At 45.7% G+C, this 23,877-nt stretch overlaps 1 protein-coding gene and 1 non-coding gene across 8 annotated transcripts in view; both read left to right on the top strand.

Annotated features, from left to right (window-relative positions):
* The window catches only part of AFAP1L2 (actin filament associated protein 1 like 2), a 147,972-nt gene that overhangs the window by 54,691 nt on the left and 69,404 nt on the right, over positions 1–23,877 (top strand). The window lies entirely within an intron of this gene.
* TRNAY-GUA (transfer RNA tyrosine (anticodon GUA)) lies at positions 15,795–15,866 on the top strand. The gene has a single exon. It is a non-coding gene; the product is annotated as a tRNA-Tyr (tRNA).

Below are 23,877 nucleotides of genomic sequence, written 5' to 3'. Positions count from 1 at the left end.
GGAACAATGGCCCTTCTCAGAGAGCCCTCAGCAGACACTCCCAATGAAGTTGGTTCATCACTTGGAGCTGGGTCAAGACCACAGACAAGATGCCATTGATTCAGCAAAGGAAGCCTCCAAACAGCGGTGGAGCTTGGGGGGCTGGAGGCAGCAAGAAAGAGAGAGAAGGATGGGATTCATGGCTCCTGAGAAAGGCCCCACATCATTGTGAAGGAGTCCACGTCTTCAGTACTGCCTTCTAGAAGGTTCTAAAGAAAATCAACGCTGAATATTCATTGGAAGAACTAACACTGAAGCTCCAATACTTTGCCCACCTGATGCGAACAGCCGACTCATTTGAAAAGACCCTGATCCTGGTTCCTTGCCAGAATCTGTCTGCTTCATTGCTCCTGTAGCCAGATCAGAAGGGATGATGGAGAAGGAGAAGGTGGGGAAGAGAGTTAGGTGGAACCAGTGAGGACTTCTGGCCTTGGGGCTGGGAGTGGGTATCTCAGCACTGCCAGCCTTAGGCTCGGCGTCCACGGGAGCCCCTTCCACCAAGTTCTGCCTCCAACCTCCTGTCTGCACTTGCATCTCTGCTGACTTTCCAGAACAAAGATAAAAGATCAGCATTCCAAGCCAGAGATAAAAGGGCCCAACTAAGCAAACTCTGTCTTTCTTTCCCTTTTTGTTATTTTCATTTTTTTCTGATGAAGTTACTTTAAAATAGTGTAAACAGCAGCTACATTTTTCAAACTGTTATTTCACTCTGTAAGGAGTTCATGTAGTAATTTTATGTCTTTTTTTGTGGCAAAAGTCATGCATGTTTATTATCAAATATGCATATGCAGCAGAAATTTATAATCTGAAAATCCCTAGAATTCCATCCTCAATGATATTATCTGTGAAGGATATATTTAGCCAAATATTTTTCTTCCTCTCTGCAATAATCCTCACTGTCCCTTTCTTCCCTTTTTCTTTCCTTCCCTCCACTCTTACCCTCTCTCACTTCCCCTTGGCCTTTCTTCTTTCCTTCTTTTCAACCCCTGTGGTTTTGTTTTGTGTTTTGGCTGTGCTGGGTTTTAGCTGCAGCGTGAAGAATCTTTGTTGTGTCATATGAGATCTTCAGCTGTAGCTTGTGGGATCTAGTTCCCTGATCAGGGATCAAACCCGGGTCCCCTGCACTGGGAGTGTGGAGTCTTAACCATTGGACCACCAGGGATGTCCCCCACCCCCAACCCCACGGTATCATTTTAAAAAGCAAAAGGGTAGAGTAAAAAGTAAACCTCCCTCTTACTCCTATTTACTCATGTTCCCTTGCTGGAAGCAAGGACTGCTTCAGTTTTATATATCCTTCAAAAAAAAAAAAAAAAGTACATATAGAAGCAGCTATGTAGGTATACAGGCTTCCCTGGTAGCTCAGATGGTAAAGAATCCGCCTGCAATGCGGGAGACCCCAGTTTGATTCCTGGTTCAGGAAGTTCCCATGGAGAAGGGATAGGCTACCCCCTCCAGTATTCTTGGGCTTCCCAATCTTTTGCTCTAACAAACAGTGTCACCATGAATTTCTTTGCATGCAGGTCATTTCACATACATCAAGGATCTCATCTCAGGCTGAAATCTCAGAAGCAGAATTGCTGGGTCGAGGGATGTACGCATTTACAGTTTGACTAGATAAATACCTTCTTGTGAAGTTGTGTCCTTTCTATGCTCATAGACAAAGTGTCAGAGTGTCTGTTTTCTTACACCCTCATCAGCATGATATATTATTACACTTTTTCACTTTTGCCTATCAGAGTGGCCAAAGCTTGCTCTCCATGGTATATCTCTCTTTTTATAAGGAGAGTTGAGCATCCTTTTATATGTTTACAAGCCATTCACGTGTGTGTGAGTGTGCTCATTTCTCTTTGGGGTTGTTGGTCTTTTAAAATTCATTTTGTAGGCACTTTCTGTATGGTAAGGGAATTAACCCTTTGGATATGAGCTGCAAATTTGCACCGTCTTCCCCACTGCCCAGTTTCTTGTCTTTTGACTTGCTTTTATGTTTATTTTTCTAAAGTAGAATTTTTTGTATGTGTGTGGTCAAATTTATCTCCTTTTATGGCTTTTGCTCATACTTAGAAAGTCTTCCCCTAGAATTCTACTTTAAAAGATGTTTTTTCCTTCTTTTTCAAAACAGCCTTATCAAGATGTCATTTGCATACCATGTAACTTACCATTTAAAGTATACAATTCAGTGGGTTTTTTGCATATTCATAGATATATGCAACCATCACCACAATTTTAGAACATTTCATCATCTGATTAAAAAAAAAATTTCCTTATGCTTAAGCTGACACCCACTTTCCTCCATCCTTTCCCTGCCTCTACCCCCAGCCGTAAGTAACTACTAATCTACTTTCCTATCCTGGATTCTCACGTGAATAGAATCATACAATATGTAGACTCTTGTGACTGGCTTCTTTAACTTGGCATATTTTTAAAGTTCGAATTGTAATATTATCAATACTTCATTTCTTTTTATAACCAAATATTCCATTGTATGTCTATGGATAGCTGTAACACACTTTGTTTATCTATTCATCTGTTGATGAACATTCCACTTTTTGGCTATTATGAATGATGTTGCTGTAAGTACTTATATATCAATTTTTATGATATGTTTTTGTTTCTCTTGGGTATATACCTATTAGTAGAACTTCTGGGTTATAAGGTAACTTTATGTTTACTCATTTGAGGAACTGCCAGACTGTTTTTCAAAGTGACTAAACATTTTACATTTCCACAAGTCGTATTTTCTCCTAATACTTTTGTGATCATACTTTTCGTGTACCAGGTTTTTGTACAATTTGAAATTCTTCCTAAGTTATGGCATAGGGCTCTAAATGTCTGTCTTTCCAGATGGCCACCCTCGTGTGTGAAGAGTGCTTTTCACTTATCTATTTTTTCCCCCTGCAATGTCCATAGCCCGCCAGGCTCCTCTGTCCAAGGGATTCTCCAGGCAAGAATACTGCAGTGGGTTGCCATACCCTTCTCCAGGGATCTTCTTGACCCAGGGATCGAACCTGTGTCTCTTATGTCTTCTGCATTGTCAGGCGGGTTCTTTACCACTAGCACCACCTGAGAAGCCCCAGAGTACACAGAATAGACCCTAGTATATCCAGTGATTTAGTTGGTGATAGACATTGAGGGGTTTGCCAGGTGGCGCTAGTGGTAAAGAACCTGCCGGCCAATGCTGGAGACATAGGAGTTGTGGGTTTGATCCCTGGAGGAGGGCATGGCAACCCACTGCAGTATTCGTGCCTGGAGAATCCCATGGACAGAGGAGCCTGGCGGGCTACAGTCCACAGGGTCACACACAGTCAGACATGACTAGAGTGACAGCTCACACACATTCTGTGCACGCTAGTCTTTTCGGTTGATCTATTTGACCATTCACATGTTATTGCCACACTGCTTTAGCTTTGTGACATATTCGTGCACTCTTAATTTTTTAAAAGACCCACTCATCACAGGCACTTCCTAAACCCTGATCTATATGCAGTACAGAGTTCGAGTTTGTGCAAATCAAATCCAACATTGCTCCTGCCACCAAGAAGCTTGTAGGAAATAAGAGTTCTCATTGCCATGCCTCTAACAAACGTTGTTAGGTGAATTATCTTATTTGATTTTACGATTCTGTGAGGATAGATAGAGCTCTGCATTCCCGTTAGAGACATGAGGAAACCAAGGCTTTGGGACAGACAGTGTCTGTGTGTGTGCGCGCTCAGTCGTGTCTGACTCTTTGTGACCCCACAGGGATGGCAGCTCATCAGGCTCCTCTGTTCATGGAATTTTCCAGGCAGAACTACCAGAGTGGGTTTCCATTTCTTACCCCAGGGGATCTTTCTGACCCGGGGACTGAACCAGGGACATACAGGGTTGTCTTCAAAAAGTTCTGGGTCAGGTGCTCTTGGGTGCTTTGTCAATGGAGAGACATTCTAGGGCAGTGGGTGTAAATTCACTCGGGGTCTTCCCTGGGCCCAGTGTCTGCTTCCTCATCATGGAATGACCAGGGTAAATGAGCCTTCAGAGGAGAGCTCCCACACTTTGGAATGCAAGCCTCTTGGATGTAAAACCCTATCATTCCTTAATACCAAATTGCCATTGAGACTCCAGACAGTAGGGAAATAAGGTTGGATGTTAGCTACATTCTCTCCCCAGATTGTGTGACTCAAGATCCCTGCCAGGGATAGAGTTTTTGTTTTGTTTTTCCCCCCTTGCAAAAAGATAGCAGAGTATTTGCCATATAAAACATACAAGCCCCATAAAGTCCCAACCAATGAAATCATCTCTTCCCAGGCAGACTTACTGTCCTGACCTTGGCTGATTTCCACTCTCTGGGGAATTGTAAGGCAAGGGAACTGATTTACTCAAGGAAAAGACCTACTTAACTTTCACTTCCTCAGACTTCATCAAACACTCGGAGTTCGGAGGGTTATGGGATTAAGAGAGGACCATGTGACCACCCTGGAAGCGTTCACTCGTAAGAATGTCGGGTAAACCCATGGAGAACAAGTCTCAGGAGGATTTTGTCTGGAAGTGGCAATAAAAATGCAATCCAAGTTGCCTCAATATTTCAGAACTTCCACTCAAGAAAAAAATGTCTGTCTGTCTCTGCCTCCATCTTCCTAACATCCCCTAAAGACCTTTGTTTTATGGGAAAACTCTTCCAAAGTTTTAACAGTTCCGCTGGGTGGTGGGTGACTTGTCCTTTGCCTTTTATCGTGGGAAAAGAAGATATTTAGGCTGAGTCAGGGTGACCTGGATTTGAGGATGCTGGTTGTGCTGACTTTGTGTCAGACATCACCGTGGCAGAGGAGCTGGTGTAGGTGATGTGTGTATTTCCGGCGTGGTTCTCCATCTGGTGCATGTCTTGGTCCAGGCCATGCCAGGGGCAGGTGCTTCCTCAGGGTTGGTGGGTCTGGAGCTTACTGGCCCTGACCCCCCTTAGTGATGACCAGTGATGTGTTCTTGGTCTTCCATGGTGGCTAGAACATCCCTGCAGGCCTGGAATGTTCCTCCATAGGTTTCCTCAGGGAACTTCTTAGACTGTGGGTCTTGGGAAACTGGGAAATAGGAGTCATTACTTCTCTCCCAGACCCTTAGCTTTGGTTTTTTGGGGGGCGGGGGGCTTAATTTAATTTCATCATTCTAGAAGGACTTTCAGGAGTCTTCTCCAGCACCACAGTTTGAAGGCATCAATTCTTTGGTGTTCTGCCTTCTTTGCTATCCAGCTCTTGGAACCATATGTGACCACTGGGAAGACCATAGCCTTGGCTATATGGACCTTTGTCAGCAGAGTAATGTGTCTGCTTTTCAATGCAATTTAATTTCATCATTTTAGAAGCAGAGGTCTCTGACAGTCTGAAAGGTGGTACATTTGCAGGGAAAGCAAAATAACACTGCTTTATGGAGAAAGACTCTCAAATTGCCAACATTTGCTAGATTATAGAAACAGCAAGGGAATTTCAGAAAAACATCTCTCTCTGTTTCATCAACTATGCTGAAGGCATTGACTGTGTAGATCATGACAAGCTGTAGAAAGCTCTAAGAGAGATGGGAATACCAGACCATCTCACCTGTCTCCTGAGAAACCTGTATGCAGGTCAAGAAGCAACAGTTGGAACCCTGTATGGAACAACTGATTGGTTCAAGATCAAAAAAGGAGTACAACAGGGCTGTCTGCTGTCACCCTGTTTGTTTAACCTATACGCTGAGCACATCATGAGAAATGCTGAGCTGAATGAGTTACGAGCCAGAATCAAGACAGGTGGGAGAAATATCAAAACCCTCAGATATGCAGATGATAGTACTCTAATAGCAGAAAGCGAAGAGGAACTAAAGAGCCTCTTGATGAGGGTGAGGGAAGAGAGTGAAAGAGCTGACTTAAGACTATTTAAAACACTAAGATCATGGCATCCAGCCCCATTATTACGTGGCAAATAGAAGGGGGAAAGGTAGAAGTAGTAACAGATTTCCTCTTCTTGGGCTCCAGAATCACTGCAGATGGTGACTGCAGTCATGAAATCTGAACATGATTGCTTCTTGGCAGGAAAGCAATGACAAACCTAGGCAGTGCGTTGAAAAGCAGACACACTACTCTGCCGACAAAGGTCCATATAGTCAAGGCTATGGTCTTCCCAGTGGTCACACATGGTTGCAAGAGCTGGATAGTAAAGAAGGCAGAACACCAAAGAATTGATGCCTTCGAACTGTGGTGCTGGAGAAGACTCCTGAAAGTCCTTTGGACAGCAAGGAGATCAAATCAATCTTAAGGGAAATCAACCCTGAATACTCACTGGAAGGACTGATGATGAAGCTTCAGTATTTTGGTCATCTCATGCAAACAGAAAACTCATTGGAAAAGTTGAGAAAGATTGAGGGCAGAAGGAGAAGAGGATGTTAGAGGGTGAGATGGCTGGATGGCATCACCGAAGCAATGAACTTGGGCAAACTTCAGGAAATGGTGGGGGACAGAGAGACCTGGCATGCTGCAGTCCATGGGGTTGCAAAGAGTCGGACATGACTCGGTGACTGAACAACAATGGAGAAAGACTTTACCTTTCTCATGTAGAAATTGTAGTTCCTTGTATTAGAAGATATTCATTTAGATTTTAAATCTCCTGGCCTCTAGTGATAATGAAGACAGTGGCAGCACTTTTAATATTTGTTCATAGAAAGCTTCTCAATTTGCCCTGGGAAGGGCTAGGAGTTTAGTGTGTGTTTCCACCTTTTCTGTGTGTGGTGTTCCCACTTTTTCTATGGGCTTCCCTAGTAGCTCAGCTGGTAAAGAGTCTGCGTGCAATGCAGGAGACTCTGGTTTGATTCCTGGGTCAGGAAGATCCACTGGAGAAGGGATAGGCTGCCCACTCCAGTATTGTTGGGCTTCCCCTGTAGCTCAGCTGGTAAAGAATCCACCTACAATGCGGGAGACATGGGTTCGATCCCTGGGTTGGGAAGATCCCCTGGAGAAGAGAAAGGCTACCCACTCCAGTATTCTGGCCTGGAGAATTCCATGGACTGTATAGTCCATGGGATCACAGAGAGTCAGGCACGACTGAGTGACTTTCACATCCCACCTTTTCCTTGTTCCATCCAGGTGTCTACAAGGTTATGCACTGGTGAGGATTAACAAAGGTACAAGCTTCAGTAGTATGACATGCTTTTGCACCTCACTGACTAAAAATTCCAGTCTGTTTCCGATTCAGTACAAAGCTAGTGCTTATTTTAGAAACATGTTTAGCATTCAGATAAGAAAGAATCATAAGCAACTTGCCTTGTGAATTCCATGAATGACGGAAAGAAGAATTCTCCTCCATGTTCTTTGCCAACAGGGCAGTCCCCTAGCAGGTGGTGGGACACCTAGTGACTTGGATCCTCATTCTGAAGGCCCTTTCCCTTGACTCAGGCTCTGTTTCTGCTGGGACAGCCCTTCTTGTCCGAGACGCTTCCTGGCAAATAGGGTCACAGCACATCGAGGTGTGGCACCAGCAAAGACCCAGAAGAATCGTGGTTTAGTTTCTTGGGAAGCAACTGCTGAGAAATGTTGCAGAAAACATATATGAGCCCTCCCAGACACCCCCAGACATGGGGAGAACTCTCCGTGTCCCTTCAAAATGGAGCCCACCTGCATGATGCTTGGTCCCTAAGCCTCTCAGGCCAATAAATGCTCCTTTCTCTGTGCTCCCCTCACTATTGGCTCATCACTGTCTTGCTGAGTTGAAATGAAGGCTTTTGAGGGTAGAAACATCTTATTCTTAAAAACAGAAATGCCTTAAAATCTTACTCTTTTTTTTTTTTTTTGTATCTCAGTTCAGTTCAGTCTCTCAGTCATGTCCGACTCTTTGCGACCCTATGGACTGCAGTATGCCAGGCTTCCCTGTCCATCATCAACTCCCAGAGCTTACTCAAACTCATGTCCATTGAGTCAGTGATGCCATCCAACTATCTCATCCTCTGCCATCCCCTTCTCCTCCCACCTTCAATCTTTCCTAGCAGTAGGGTCTTTTTTAGTGAGTCAGTTCTTCACATTAGGTGGCCAAAGTATTGGAGTTTCAACTTTAGCATCAATCCTTCCAATGAATAGTCAGGACTGATTTCCTTTAGGATGGACTGGTTGGATCTCCTTGCAGTCCAAGGGACTCTCAAGTGTCTTCTCCAACACCACAGCTCAAAAGCATCAATTCTTTGGTGCTTAGCTTTCTTTATAGTCCAACTGTCACATCCATACATGACTACTGGAAAAACCAGAGCTTTGGCTAGAAGGACCTTTGTTGGCAAAGTAATGTCTCTGCTTTTTAACATGCTGTCTAGGTTGGTCATAACTTTTCTTCCAAGGAGCAAGTGTCTTTTAATTTCATCATTGCAGTCACCATCTGCAGTGATTTTGGAGCCCAAAAAATAAAGTCTGTCACTGTTTCCATTGCTCCCCCATCTATTTGCCATGAAGTGATGGGGCTGGACGCCATGATCTTAGGTTTCTGAATGTTGAGTTTTAAGTCAACTTTTTCACTCTCCTCTTTCACTTTAATCAAGAGGCTCTTTAGTTCTTTGCTTTCTGCCATAATGATGGTGTCATCTGCATATCTGAGGTTATTGATGTTTCTCCTGGCAATCTTGATTCCAGCTTGTGTTTCATCCAGCCTGGCATTTTGCTTGATGTACTCCGCATATAAGTTAAATAAGTCGGTGAGAATATACAGCCCTTGATGTACTCCTTTCCCAATTTGGAACCAATCTGTTGTCCCATGTCCAGTTCTAACTGTTGCTTCTTGACCTGTATACAGATTTCTCAGCAGGCAGGTCAGGTGGTCTGGTGTTCCTGTCTCTTTAAGAATTTTCCACAGTTTATTGTAATCCACACAGTCAAAAGCTTTGGCATAGTCAGTAAAGCAGAAGTAGATTTTTTTTTTTTTTCTGAAACTCTCTTGGGTTTTTCAATGATTAGAGGAGAATAGAAGCTCAATAAATAGTGATTGAATAATTCCATCATCACACTGGGGGAAATGCATAACTGTTCTATTCCATTAACTGCTATTTTGCCAAGATCTTGGTTCTGTAGACAGCACTGACCGCGGATGGAAAAGGGGTACTCCTTAATGAATACACGTTGTATATGGTACAATGTCTATGACCCAGCAGATGGTCCAGAAGTGTTCATGTCCTGCACATGAGCACAGTGATGGCTTCTTTTCAAGAAGCACAGAATTGTCCTTGATTGGACTCCAGTCATCTAGTTTATAGATCATGCTTTGTGCCACCTTTGATCCTAACCTTGAGACTGACTTCTCTGAAGAGTTGTGTCAAAGGAACATCTCTGCTGGGCTTTTCAACAATCTGGTAAAATATTCCATGTACTGAACTTGAGTGGTAACTCTTTGTGTGCTAGTCAAGGTGAAGTTTATGGCGGCCCATGTTTGGTTGTTCGGAGGTGGGTGCACTTTGTCTTGGGAAGCCAGGGGCAGGAGAGAAGGGGTAAGTGTGAAGGAGCAAGCTGTGGGCCAAAGGCGACGTTTTCTCTGTGTATTATGACCTTGACTTGTATAATATCATTGGTGATGCTTGAAGGCGCCCAGCAGAGTGCCCTTTTCTCCTGCATCAGAAAGGCAGGTGAAGGCTGTGCCGGGCCCATTCCCCTGGACTTTCCCCATCATCTCCTTCCCGCTCCTTCTGGCTCAAGGCTCTGTGGGTGGTGACTTCTAGGGAGGCCCAGAAGCTCCAGTGATTTCTCAGGCTCTGGCTGATTCTGCCTGGGTGGTCTTTTATTCTTCCCATGTTTCTCTATTTTTACATCTTCAGTACTTCTATCCCTTGGATAGGGTTGAAGTCATAATGTGTGTTTTTAATTGAGTGTCGACAGTGCTGGATATAACACATTCAATGACTGCTTTATCAGGGTTTGAATTTGGAGCATCGTTTCAATCCCTGTGACTGTTTCAGAGTGATTGTGGGTTTTGAGATTGGCAATTGCCATGATCCTCTTTCAAAAGAAGCAATGATTGTAGAGGTTCCTCAGTTCTGGGTAAAAGAACCTGAATACTCTCTCCCCCTGTTAGGAGAAAATGCATTTATAGTAAATAAATACTGAATACCGTATGCTCAGTTGTGTCCGACTCTTTGCAACCCCCTGTACTATAGCCTGCCAAGCTCCTCTGTCCATGGATTTTCCCAGGCAAGAGTACTGGAGTGGGTTGCTGTTTCCTACTCCAGGGGACCTTCCCAACCCAGGGATCGAACCCTCATCTCTTGTGTCTCCTACAGTGGCAGGCCAGTCACGTGCTACCATAGCAGCGGTGTTGGTGTCAGAGTTCAGTTCTATCATTTAACTGTTATTTCTTCCTTCTCTTCTCTTATTTAGAAGTCCTTACGTGTAGCTAACATTTCATACTTCTCTGTATTGCACTCACCACCCCTACCCCACCTCCATATATGTGGGTTTATGTCACAAGTCAGAGTGCTTATAAATAAACACGCCCCTTCCTCTGGCAGATCTCACAGTCTCTCACACAAGTTTTAATGTGTGTGGTTCCTTTAAGAGGCTGAATTTTGTAGGGGAGGGATAGAAGGGAACGATATAATTGACCATGTAATATTTTGTTGTCCCAAATCCAGTTTCAAATGTTTAATATTTGCTCCCAGTTAGACTCTCATGGAACTGAAATAAGAAATCAGAAAATTGAAGTCTTCTTCCTTTTTGTACTGGCCAGTGGCTTTCAAGCTAAGAAAGGTTTTTACAGGTGAACATTTGCAATCAACCTAGTGAAAGGGAACTCTTACTCTGAGCCCCCAGTGAGCCCAATATCCCCCACCCATAAAAATATTTTCACTCATGTTAGACCTGTATTATAAAACAGTTACTCAATTACTGTGTTTTGAATTTTGTCAATAGGAGATTTGTGATTTCTCTTGTTAGAGTAGTACCTACATAATATCCTTGGTTTTTACCTAGTGGCATGCTGTAGAAGGAAGGGACCAGAATGCTTTTCTGTAAACGGCGGACAGTAAGTATTGCAGAGTTTGTAGCCATATGGTCTGTGCGGCAGGGACTCTACTCTGCCACTTTGGTGTGAAGCAGCCACAGGCTGTAAACAAATGGGCCTGGCTGTCTTCTAACAAAGCTTTATTTATGGTCACTGAAAATCAAATTTTGTATGATTTTCAGGTGTCACAAAATCATCTTTGAATGCTCTTTCAACCATTGAAAAGTGTGAAATACTTTCTTAGCATGAGGGCTGTACAGAAACAGGGTGGGCTCAGTCCAGCCCGTGGGTCACCGTTTGCTGACCCCAGGCCTAGAGGATCTGGAGAGGAGGCAGTAACCCTCCTAATGCCTCAGTGACTAGCTCAGCTCACTAACAAATCTGAAATAGTACCAGACCAGGTAGCATCTGGCCTGGTAACAAACTCCCTTCTCACCACTGCCGCGGGGCACGCCTGCTCCCATGGGCCACTCCTTGGCTGGGAGGGATGGAATATCCAGCACCATCATCCCACAAACCTAGTTCTCTAAAATCTGTCTAGGAAACAGTTTCTTCAGAATGCAACATCAGCCCTGGGCCTCTTCCAGCTCCTAGTTGGAAGGTCTTTCCAAGGATGGAGAAATTGAAACAGCTGCAGGATTTTGTTTTTTTTCTTCCTTCTAGAATCATCCAGCCAGGGGGTGAGTTCAGGACTCTGGCAGCTCCTGTGTAAGTGCTGAGCAGCAAAAGACAAATCTGGGAACGAATCTGGAGCAAACCCTGCTACTCCCCAACCAGCAAGACAGGCCCCATAGAGCCAAGGCTTGCAGCGCTGGCCTTTATGTTGAGGCCAAGGCTGGGGAAGGGGAGCCTCTCAGAGAGTCTTCCGGGACACACGGGGCTCTCCGTCCCTCAGCTGGGTGTCTGTGAAGACCCTCCCGGGGCAGCTGCGTGTCTGCAGGGCCCCACGTGAGACCCGTCCTCATGGGCAGGCCTGGTGCCCCGGGCAGGGTGGTTCCATGCCAGAGGGTTGGCCAGCTGTACTGTTTGTTTCATGGAGAGAGTTTCCAGAAACACTTTTTCCCTTTCTGCTTGAATGACCAAGTTTCAGAAAAATCCAATGATAATGTGCAGGCGTTTCAAATTTGTGACTTGAGCTGGGATGTTTGGGGTCACGTTGCCTAGGAGACGTAAGGAGTGGGCATGTTAAAGTCCATGAAATAACCAACAAAATGTCCTCCCCAGCCTGAAATGCTGAAGCCACAGCCTCGGGAGTGGGAGAGGATTTGGCGTGTAAAGTTTGTGAGATGGTTTGAATCGATGGATCTGTGGTGTTTCTCTTTGACGTTAGACAGAAGACCCCGAGGGCAGGCCTCCTACCTTCTGTATCTAGGCAGGTGTGATCTTGGGATCTCAGTCAATCTCCTGTCCACTGTGAACCCAGGTCTGGCTGATTTTACAAGCAGAGAAGGGCAAAGTTATCCTGCTGTTTGGCCTTGGGAGAAGGGTGGCGGTGGTGGGGTAGGGGGTGGTGTGCATTGATAGGCAACCATGGTAACAAAGGCCTGGGGACTTCCAAGACTAAGAGCAGGGTATGGAGGCAGGGCTCTGGCCTTTGTCTTTCAAGTCTCTGTCCTTTCTGTTGGCCACCACGTGTATGTCCTGGAATGTCATCATTCTGGGAAACCAGGGGGACTTTGAGGTATTAGAATTGAAAGGTTTAAAGAAAGAGAGGCAGGAAGAGTTAAAGGCATTTTCCTCCTTACCGTGCATTTCTTGCAGTTTAGGTTTGCAAAATAATAACCAGTATTTTATAAGCACAGTGATTATATTTTAAACATACATTGCATCCATTCAGCGGAGTAGATGCAGCTGTTCAAAAGAACAAGGCACATCCATGTGTTGCCCAAAGTGTATCTCCAAGGGGCATTGATAAGTGAAACTAACAAGGTTCAGAATGCCATGGGTAGTCTAAGCTTACTAATATAAGAGAGCTTTCCCTGTATTTTTTATGTATTTTTTTATATAGACTAGTATGCATCAGAAGTCTCTGATAAGACACATAGTCCATTGATAGTAGTTTCCAGCGAAGGGGCTAGTGTTGGGGGTTCTGAGTTGGGAGGGAAGCTTTTCACCATCTACGTTTGTGCTGCTGTTTTGATATGAATAAATAAATAAACAAATGAGTATATTTTTACCATGTGCCTGCATACATTCCATTTTTCCAGTAAAAGTTTAATAAAAATAGAAGAAAGTACACAAAAGAAGTCATTGAGAAGGTATTTGGCATCATGGAAGCTTCCGGAGCTGGTCACCCTCAGCCTGCTCTGGACACTGAGATATGGAGAAAAAAGCAAAAGAAAATACTGGGTTATTTCACTCATGGCAAGCCCTGCCCCTCTCACCCCACCCAGCCCCATGCAGCTTCCCTTATCTGAGCCATAAATTCTGGCCAAACAATGGCAAGACAGTCCAGCGCTGGACTTGGTGTTTACAGAGGGAAAATCTGGGAACCTGTTGGCATGAATCATGGTGCCTGGGCTTTCTGGGCTGGAAGGGAGGGCTCCCAAGGTGGCTCCGGGCCTGCCCAGGTGACTGCCCAGGGACCAAGGAGAAAGACCAGTGATCATTCTCAGGGTTAAACTCTCCAACTGTCCTGAGATTCTCCACAAAACCATTCTTAACAGCAGGATCCCTTTCCAAGTCCGAGGAGAAGCTTCGATTTGGAACACATTACTCAGGAATTTTGCTGTTTCATCCAAGTTTAGGGAAAGAGACCTTCGTTGCTGTTGTCTCTACAGGATGTGACTTGCTGGGGAGAAGTTAATGGAGTGATTCTCGTGGAAAGAGGTCGTTCAGTACAGTAGAACTCATCCATATTACCCACATGCTGGAATCCTATTTAATTCACTAGGTTTATGAGCTGTATAGTGGCCTTCCCCCCAGCCCCCACAGAAAAATAAGCTTCCCTCTGCTCTTGGGCTGTTAAAAAAAAAAAAGGCATAAACACAGGGAATTTTCCATGGCCCAAATTCTGACCTTGGTAAATCATCTTTTTTTTGAACTGATGAGGGGTCTTGCTCTGCCGGTCTGCTTTCTTCAGAATCAGCATTTACAGCTGCCCACACCAGAAGCCTTTAATTTTATGACCTGCCTATTCCCAGCTGACTGACTTTCTTCTTTCCAAGATGGTGGCCAAGGCCTTGCCTCTTCTTTCCCACTCTCCTTCCCCCGCACAAACCCACCTGGCTTTCTCCTGTGAGGACTGAGCATGTTGACAGGTGGACTGAGAAAAGTTTTCAGCATTATTTTAGCGGCTTTGCCCAGTGGCAGGTGGGGAGAAATGAGAGAGAAGGACTGAGACCTCCACTTGGCCTTCACCAACCAATCTCCTCGCTGTCGACCCTGTGTGAGGCCCCGCAGACACCAGCCTGCCGGAGTGAGTTAGCTTGAAGCATTCCTGCAGCCCCCAGATATATCTCACGGTCATGGGAAATGTAAAGGTTAGTTTACTGTTGCCTGACTGCTGCCTGGGTCTTGTTGGCTAGGAAAGGCCCTTTGGAGGAAGCAGGATTTGCCCTGGGCTTTAACAGCTGGAAAGGATTTATGGAGGTGGGGGTCGGGGGAATTCAAATAAAGGGAAATATTGCAAATAAAAGTTTAGAAGTGGGAAGAGAGCCACACTGTGGGTGCTTTTGACAAACTGGGTGACTTCCAATGGTTAAGATATGAAAGGGGACCTAGGTCCCCTCCCCCACAGTTTCAGTCCCTGCTGCTATGTAAAGATGAAGCTAAGCATCAGACTAAATTCAGCTACACCCCAAATATCCATGAGCCAGAAGATAGAATAAGAGCCTTAATCTGTTCTACGGACCTGATGAAGCCCCAGCTTTCTGGTGTTCACTGGTTTTGCCCACCAGGCACTTCGCTGAAGGCAGGTTCAAGAAAATGCTCATGGCAGAATTAGGTCCCCTGGTGGTCCATCCAGTAGTGAGTGAATACTGCACTGGCTTGTCTCAGACCCAATTCTTGTGAGGGTGGAAGCTCTGAAACAGAGTTTCTAGCTACTCTGTTTGTGGGAGCGGCACTCATGTCAGCAGTGAAATAGTTTCAGCATCCTTCAAGGTAAGTAAAGCCTTGTCTAGCTGCCTCTGGGGTACGGATTTGTGATTGGGGTCTTTCAGCTAGCCAAAACCTCTGGTGTGTGTAATCTGTTTAGGGTTCTTTGAACATGAGCCCCTCCCACCCTGGGGTGTAGATTTAGGCTAACTTACTTGCACACACATATATTGTACTGTTCAAAGAAGAGTGTGAAAGTGGATTCTAGACAGTATTATAGGACCCTCAGATATCTGAGAACAGCTATATTTGGAGTTTGTATAAAACCTGAGAGACCCACTCCTCTGATTTTCTCTTAGTGGTATGGAAACTACGGGTCAGGAAAGTTGATCAGCTTGCCTAAGGTCACCCTGGCTTGGTGATGCCAAAAGAGGACAGGGCGTCTCCATTCCTCCCATTATGACCTTCTGCATCCTGCGTCTGGGCTAGAGGTGCCAAAATGAGTAAGAAATAGTCATGTTCATTTGTTGGGTATGATCACTGTTATTTTTAAAATTTTTGTTTTGTATTGGAGTGTAGTGGAACAATGTCATGTTTAAGATGTGCAGCAGAGTAATTCAGTTGGACGTGTATCTATTCTTTTCCAAATTCTTTCCCCATTTAGGTTATTGTAGAGTGTTGAGCAGAGTTACCTATGCTGTACAGTAGGTCCCTGTTGGTTATTTATTTTAAATATAGTAATGTGTACACATGGCTTCCCTGGTGGCTCAGAGGATAAAGCGTCTGCCTGTAATGCAGGAGACCCAGGTTCGATCCCTGGGTTGGGAGGATCCCCTGGAGAAGGAAATGGCAACCCACTCCAGTATTCTTACCTGGAGAATCCCATGGACAGAGGAGCCTGGCAGGCTACAGTCCACGGGGTCGCAGAGTTGGACACGACTGAGCGACTTCACACTCACACACAATGCGTACACATCAACCCCAAACCCCAGTCTGTCCTTCCCCATTACCCTTCCCCACTGGTAACCATACGTTCATTCTCAGTGAATTCATAAGTCAGTGAGTCTTTTTCTTTTTTGTATGCGAGTTCCTTTGGTCACTTTTTAAAGATCATATAATACGTCTTTCTCTTACTTAGCAGGGTAATCTCGGAGTCCATCCATGTTGCTGCATATGACGTTATCTCATTCTTTCTAATAGCTGAGTAATATTCCATTGTTTATATGTATCATCTTTTTTATTCATTCACCTGTATGATCATTGGTGTTGAATGTAAAAAGATTTTACCTGACAGAGACATGTTGGGGTATTTATGCATAGTGCAGGACTTACTGTATTTTGAACAGATTTGTTTTCAATACTTCAGCAAAAATAAGTAAAACAGGAGATGAATTAAGAATGCCAAAATGCTTAGAACTGTTGGAAAATGATGAAACCCAATCATGGGTTCATGGGGAGTTCATTTTACTATTCCTACTTTATATGTTTGAAATTTTTCATTAAAAATTAATTTTATTTAAATTTTTCACTAAAAGTTGTTAAAAATCAACAATAGGTTTCCACACCCAGCCAAGGATACCGTAGTCACAAGGAAGACGTGTAGTTGCAGTCATAATCAGTTTTCAAGAAAGATAGGATTTTTGTCCCTAATATACTGGTGCTGTACTTATTAAATAGTGGCATCCTTTTCTGAGCCATCTACCCCGTGAAGCAGGTGGAGCCTCTTATCTCCTCCACCACTAGGGCCGTGCAGCCCCGGCTTGGCTCTCATCCACTTGTGGAATCCACTTCTGTGATTCTGGCTTCTGGTCTCTGCTCCCTGTGTGCAGCAGAGTACCTTAATGTGTTCATGTAATCGATTACTCCAAGAGCCATGCTGTAGCCTGGCCTGCAAGGGTGGGAAGAAGTAAGCTTTCTGTTGGTAGCAAGTGTGCGTGCCTTCTCGTGGGTGTGTGCATTTGCACTCACTGCTGCTAAAAAGGACACAGTTAGAAAAGGGTGAAGAGCAGTCTTTCTCCCCAGCCCCTCTGCCTGCCTCCGCCTCCTTGCCAGGGAGCCACCAGAAAGGCTGTGGAACGACCTGAAATCAACTTGCAAGTTCAAGTAGAGCCTCCATTCTCCTCTGTGGCAATTAACAGTGATTTACTGGAGGTTACATTCTAGCGTGGCCTCTGACCTTCTGTTATCAGCAGCTTCGGGGACTGGGGCTCATTATTGGTCAGTTCCTGGCTGCTCTGCAAACAAGCCTTTTCACATTTAGCTCTTGCCCACAACCACATCCTGTCCCTTTAGTACCGGACGGCACTGGGCTGCGCTGGGGTTAAATCAGGCAGGGGTGTGAGATGGAGGCGGCTGCCCTAGACAGATGGACCAAATCACCGAGTCATTTTTCCCTTGGCATTTTAGAGATGGGATGCTCCCTGAAGTTCGCTTTCCATGACACGTCCTCAGAGAACACAAGGTCAGCCTGATAGGAGTCTAAGTCCCAGAATGTCTGTCTGCAAACAGCTGATGCTGTTTTGCCCTGGCACAGACAGAGCATTTCCAGAAGGCTATTTGTCTTCTCGCCTTTTGTCAAGAAGACTCCCGTTACACAGAAGAGATGGGAAGTCACCCAAAGCTCTGTTTTCCCTTTGGCTCAGCCAGAAGGTGACGTGTGGGCTGTCCCTCCCACACATCAGGGGCCGTGTTCATGGGCGTGTGGTGGCCCGGCCATCTTAGCTCAGCAGCTCAGCCCCGCCGATAAATGTTAATAGTATGAGAAAACACTGGAGGAGCCTTGATCTGTCAAAGGTGAAGCATCTCTCTTATAATGCAGTACCAGGAAAAAGGCAAAGGACTGGTATGTGTCCAGATAAGAATAACTGCCTCCCCTCCTTTACGTCTTTGGACTACCTCAGAAGGCAAAGCTCATATTTCCTATTCTTTACAACTTTAGCCTACATTTGGGGTATATTTTCTTTCCCCCTCTTTTTGGCTTGGGTTCTGGTTTTCTGTTTCCATTTTCAGAAACCCTATAGGAAGCATACTGGGCACAAATAAGTTACCTGCTCAAAGGCAGTGATTCTTGTGACTTCCCTGCTGGTCCAGTGGCTAGGACTCCATACTCCCAGAGCAGGAACCCTGGGTTCGATCCCTGGTCGGAGAACTCAATCCTACATGCTGCAATTAAAGTTCACATACCACAACGAGCCTGGTGCAGCCAAATGAGTAAATAAATATTCAAAAGCAGAACAACAAAAAAATAAAGGCTGTGATTCTTGCTTTCCTTCCACCCATCATGACTTTGCCCTTTGGCTTTGAGGTCCCCACGTAGCCCTCCCTGCTGGAAGGCTGTGTGCTCTCTCCTGACAGAATCCTGACCAGGGCTGCCTTTTCACAACCCTGCCTCAGTTGGCATCTTTCACGAGTATCTCAGCATCTTTCCCTTTTGTTCAGAGACAGACTCTTGTTACTGATAACTGAGACTCACAGCTCTTTTCTGTAATTAATGAATCTGCTCACTACACAGTCACTCTGGGAACATCTTTATTATCAGTCTAAGCCCCAAAGATACAGGTAGTTACAAATGCATGATGGGCATCTCAAGGATGCTAAAGGCAAAGGTGCCCCGTAAACTGACTGTAGTAACTGGATTTGGACAGACTTGGCTAGAAAGGCCTTGTGAAGGTCATGAGCTCTGTAGGGACTGCAGTGGTGGGTGGGGACTAGTTCCTCGGAAGATACTGGAAGTGGTTTTCTGCCTTGCATTAAGATTATGTTTCTTAAACTGGGCCCTAGATATTGTTTGTTTCTAAGCTGTCTATGATGATTTAAATTTTCATCTCGGTAATAATTTATTAAACTGTTTTAAGCCTCTTCTGGATCATCTGGATGGCTACCTGTCAGTCAGTCAGTTCAGTCACTCAGTTGTGTCCGACTCTCTGCAACCCCATGGACTGCAGCACGCCAGGCTTCCCTGTCCATCACCAACTCCCGGAGCTTACTCAAACTCATGTCCGTAGAGTCAGTGATGCCATCCCACCAGCTCATCCTCTGTTGTCCCCTTCTCCTCCCGCCTTCAATCTTTCTGTCATCAGGGTCTTTTCCAATGAGTCAGTTCTTCACATCAAGTGGTCAAAGTATTGGAGTTTCAGCTTCAGCATCAGTCCTTCCAATGAATATTCAGGACTGATTTCCTTTAGGATGGACTGGTTGGATCTCCTTGCAGTCCAAGGGACTCTCAAGAGGGCTACCTGTGACTAGTCTCAATTATATTTACTGTCAGGTTGGTGCCCAAGGAGGACCAAAAATACTCATATGGGGCTTCCCTGGTGGGCCAGTGGTTAAGATTCCTTGCTTCCAGAGCAAGGGGAATGGGTTCAATCTTGGTGGAGGAACTAAGATTCCACATGCCTGTATGCTGTGGCAAAAAAAAACAAAACAAAAACCTCATATGAACTGGATTCCCTGGAAGGGACCACAGGGTTATGCGTAGAGGGGGTTCCTGAATTGTTAGCTTAGGAATGGAAGAGAACAATACGCGTCTCAACACTTCTGCACATTTTATGTCTATTACATTGTATTGTACGTTACTGTGAGTCAAACAAAGCTTGGAGAAGTTAGTCCCTTTCTTTGCCAAAATGATCCCAATGATTTAATAAGTATGTATACAGAGAAAGGGAGGAGGGAATTCTTTCCTATTGAGAGCCCTAGGTGTTGAAGTTCTGCTTTCCAGTCATTGGCCTTGTAAAACATGAATTGTTAGGAGTTTCTGGAGAGGACGTAGGGTTTGTCAGACAACTCCTGATGCCCAGCCTCTGTCTGAGTTGTGAACTTAAGCTTGTGGCTGGAACAGAGGTGGGCCTCAAATTGCTGGGTTCCATGCAACACACCCAGCTAACCTCTTGTGTGAGTCTCTTTTCATCCTTATCCCTCTGCTCCAAGCCATTTATGAGTTCCCATTACCAACTGGATGCTTTACCTGGGCAGCAAGGTAAACACACCTCCATCTGGCTGGCAAGTCTCACCCCTTGAGAGTCTCATCTCACTGTTCGCCTGCCAGAAGCATGTGCTCCAGCCACCCTTCCTCACGCAGCCCCCAAAGCTCCCATCTTACCTCTTTCATCACTTCCTTGAATGCTGCCTTGGCCCCATCTCCATTTGTCCAAGCCCCCGCCACCCAGCCCAGTCCAGACACCATTTTACCCTCTCGGATCACCCCCACTCTGATCAATGTCACCCTTCTTTCCTTCCCCCCTAGAATAGCAATCATGTGGACTTGACACGTTCTTGAGTTGTGGGGTGGTGAGTGGATGGGTTTGTCCCCCCTGCTTCTGGGTTATGCACTCTTGGGTGGGAGGCAGGGTTCAACTCAGCCCCTAATGTGGCTTTGTCTCCTTCTAAGATGCCCTTCATAGCACCTGTGTTTATTTGCTCACTCTGGGATTCATTCAGTTGCTCACTCATTCATGGAAAAGACTTGTATTGAGTAGCTACTATGTGCCAGCCACCAAATTTGGCACTGTGAGTAACCAGTGATCAAGACAGACATGGAGGAGTATTCCTCATGAATCTTAGAGGCTGGGGGATGGAGTGGGAAAGTTGGGGAGGAGAGGCAGGCCTTAACAAGCCTTGACAGCTCAGGAGTATTGATAGAAGGAGTCTGGAAACCCCAGAACACACTACAGAGGAATGTCAGTTATTGGCTGCATATGACTTAGCACCCTTCTCAAACCAGTGGTTGAGAACACTTAACACCCTTGGACTCTCGCTGTTAATCCCATTTGCTCATGTGAATCGGCCAGGGAGCCTCCAGGTGCTTGGGCCCAACAAGAGAGAGTCTGACATATTTGGTCTAGGGCATGAATATTGTCAAGAAAACAAAACTCATGGTCCAAGGGGGAGCAGGAAGACCCAAAGCCCCCCCCGATCTGGTCCCCATGTAGCCCCCTGAGAATAAGGGCCTTGTTCAGTGCTGGGGCCACAAGTGAGAGGGCTCAGAGAAGCTTGTTTGGGCTTCCATGGGCCCTGTTGTGGATCCCCCAAAAAATTATCTTCAAATCCTAACCCCCAGAATTGGCCTTATTCAGAAACATGATCTTTGCCGATGCAATTCAGTTAAGATCCAGTGGCCCTACTGGATTAGGATGGGCCCTTCTTCAATAAGGATGAAATGACCTTATAAAGAAGAGGGTGGTTTAGGATCCAGACACACAGGGAGGACGGCAGAGGCACAGGTCAGACCAATGCAGCTGCAGCCAAGGAATGCTGAGGCTTGCCAGCAACCACGAGAAGCTAAAAAGAAAGAAAGTGTTCTTCCCCGGGTGCATCACGGGGAGCGCGATCCTGTCAACACCTGCTGTGGGACTTCAGCCTCCAGGGCTGGGAGAGGAGACATTCCTGTTGATTGAATCATCATTCCGTGGTATTTTGTCATGGCAGCCCTGGGACCTAATACAGACCCAGGGGTCATGCCCACGGGAAGGGCAATGCCAGGTTCCCCCCTTGACCTGGATAGTAGGAGCCCAGAGGCAAACCCTTAGCAAGTGTCACAGCTGTGACTTTCTTGACTTTTTTTTTAATCAAGACTGCAGCCTGTAGGGGAGGTCAGCAAGAGAGAAGGGGACTCAAAGTGTTAAGGGACAGCGTGGCTCTCACTTAATCAGTCCCACAGCTACAACTGCTCATCATTACTATAGCTTCATCATCAAGTCAGTGGCTCGACCAGGGTTCTGGGTGGGGAAAGAGCGTGTACTCTGTGGCCCTGGCTCTAACCCCATCTGCGTCACATCAGCTGTGTGACTTTAAGAAGTGTGGCTTGGAGACCTTTGTCTTCCCCTCTGCAAAGTGGAGTTAATAATAGACCCCGTGCAGGGTTGTCGTGAGGATTAAACAAAATGTGAGCAGAATGCCTTGATAAGACAGCTGTCACGTGCCAGTGCCGTCAATTTAGTGATTTGAACAGAGCAGGCTGAATGGTGGAGGAAAACATCCTCTGGCTTGATCAGGGAACATGATCACGCCAACCTTGGTGTGTGGATGAACCCGGGTGGCAGGGCGAAGATCTGAGCTTGGATTTTGGTTCTATCATGAGTGACCTCTGGGACCTTAGGAAAGTTACTTTCCTCAGTGTCCTCGACTTTAAGATTGGTTAACAAAATCTATACGATAGTGGCAGATGAAATGAAATGACATAAGCGCCATTTGTCAGTGTTGGCCAGGGACTCATCGGAAGGGACGGGAAGGACCAGGACTCAGAACCGGAGCAGGGGCTCAGCCTGGTTCCTAGGCAGTGGGGCTGCTGGGGGCTCGGGGTGCTGACTCTGGAATGGGGCAGCTGGCCTGACTCTTGCCTCGCAGTGTATGTGCTGCAGGTTTCTCTAGGATGGGAAGCCAGTGGATTCTCTTCTTGGAAGAGAACCTTCCAAGAGCCACAGGTTGGAATCTCTGACTCTTGCGCTTCTTCCAGGGGCGGCCTCACCCCAACTTCCCAGTTTTCCCAGTTCCCTGCTCCTGTGTCCAGCACTTACTCCTGCAAGACAGCTCTGAGGGCACAAGCGGCTCAGACCCCATCACCATCGAGTGGGGAGCAGAGCCTGGCAGAGGGCATCCTGGATGTGTTCTTCTCCCCCTGGGCTCTGTGCAGCTGTCCTGTCCGCACCTGTCGGTAGGCCGCCTTCTAGAAGCCCTGGGCCCACCACCTGCTCAGCTTTTTGTGAAAGTTGTTTGCTGTTGTTTATAGCCAACATGGAGGGCTCTGTTTCACCAGAGTGGATGTTTTCAAATTCAGAGGTTTTTACCTGCTTGATTTTAAATCTAATCAGATTCTTCTAATCTAATGGAAAATCAGAGCTTTCCAACCAGGCTAAATCTTTTGTAAGTCTGTTCCTTCCTGGGCTCTTTGTTTCACAAGCTGCGTATGAGCTTTCTGCTCTAGTTTCATGAGTTGAAGGCTAGTGTGCTAGTTACCCATGCATGTATGTGTTAGTCACTCAGTCTTTGCAACCCCATAGACTGTAGCCTGCCAGGCTCCTCTGTCGGTGGAATTCTCCAGGCAAGAACACTGGAGTGGGTAGCCATTCCCTTCGCCAGGGGATTTTCCTAACTCAGGGATTGAACCCAGGTCTCCTGAACTGCAGGGGGATTCTTTACCGTCTGAGCCACCTAGGATTGCAGCAACAAATGACCACAAACTAGGTGGCTTAAAATGCCAGAATCTTATTCTCTCACTGTTTTGGAGGCCAGAAATCTGAAGTCAAGGTGTCAGCAGGGCCATGGCCCATCTGATAGCCCTAGGAGAGAATTTTTTCTTGCCTCTTCTTATTCTGGGTGGGGCCTGGCATTCCTTGGCTGTGGGTGCCACTGCAGTGCCTGTCTCTGCCTTCACATGGCCTTCTTCCCTGTGTTTCTGTATTTTAAAGCTCTCTGTCTTAAAAAAAATTTTTTTTGATGTGGACCATTTTAAGAATCTTTATTGAATTTGTTACAATATTGTTTCTGTTTTATGTTTTGGTTTTTTTGTCTGCGAGGGCTCTTAGCTCCCCAACCAGGGATTGAACCCGCAGACCCTGCACTGGAAGGCAAAGTCTTAGCCACTGGATCAGCAGGGAAGTCCAAGAGCTCTCTTTTCTTCAGTGATATCATCAGCCATTGGATTTAGAGCCCATCTGAAATCCAGGATAATCCTGTTTTGAAATCTGTAATTTAATTGCATTAGTAAAGACCCAGTTCCAAATAAAGTCACATTCATGGATACCAGGGGTTAGGACTTGGATGTATCTTTCTGGGGCTTCTATTCAACCCACTACAGGGGGTAATAATAACATTTATTGAATAATGTTTTGTGTCTGGTGGTTTT

Source organism: Ovis aries, chromosome 22 (assembly GCF_016772045.2).
Source record: "Ovis aries strain OAR_USU_Benz2616 breed Rambouillet chromosome 22, ARS-UI_Ramb_v3.0, whole genome shotgun sequence".
Classification (NCBI taxonomy): Eukaryota; Metazoa; Chordata; class Mammalia; order Artiodactyla; family Bovidae; genus Ovis; species Ovis aries.
This window is presented reverse-complemented; position numbering and strand designations above follow the sequence as displayed.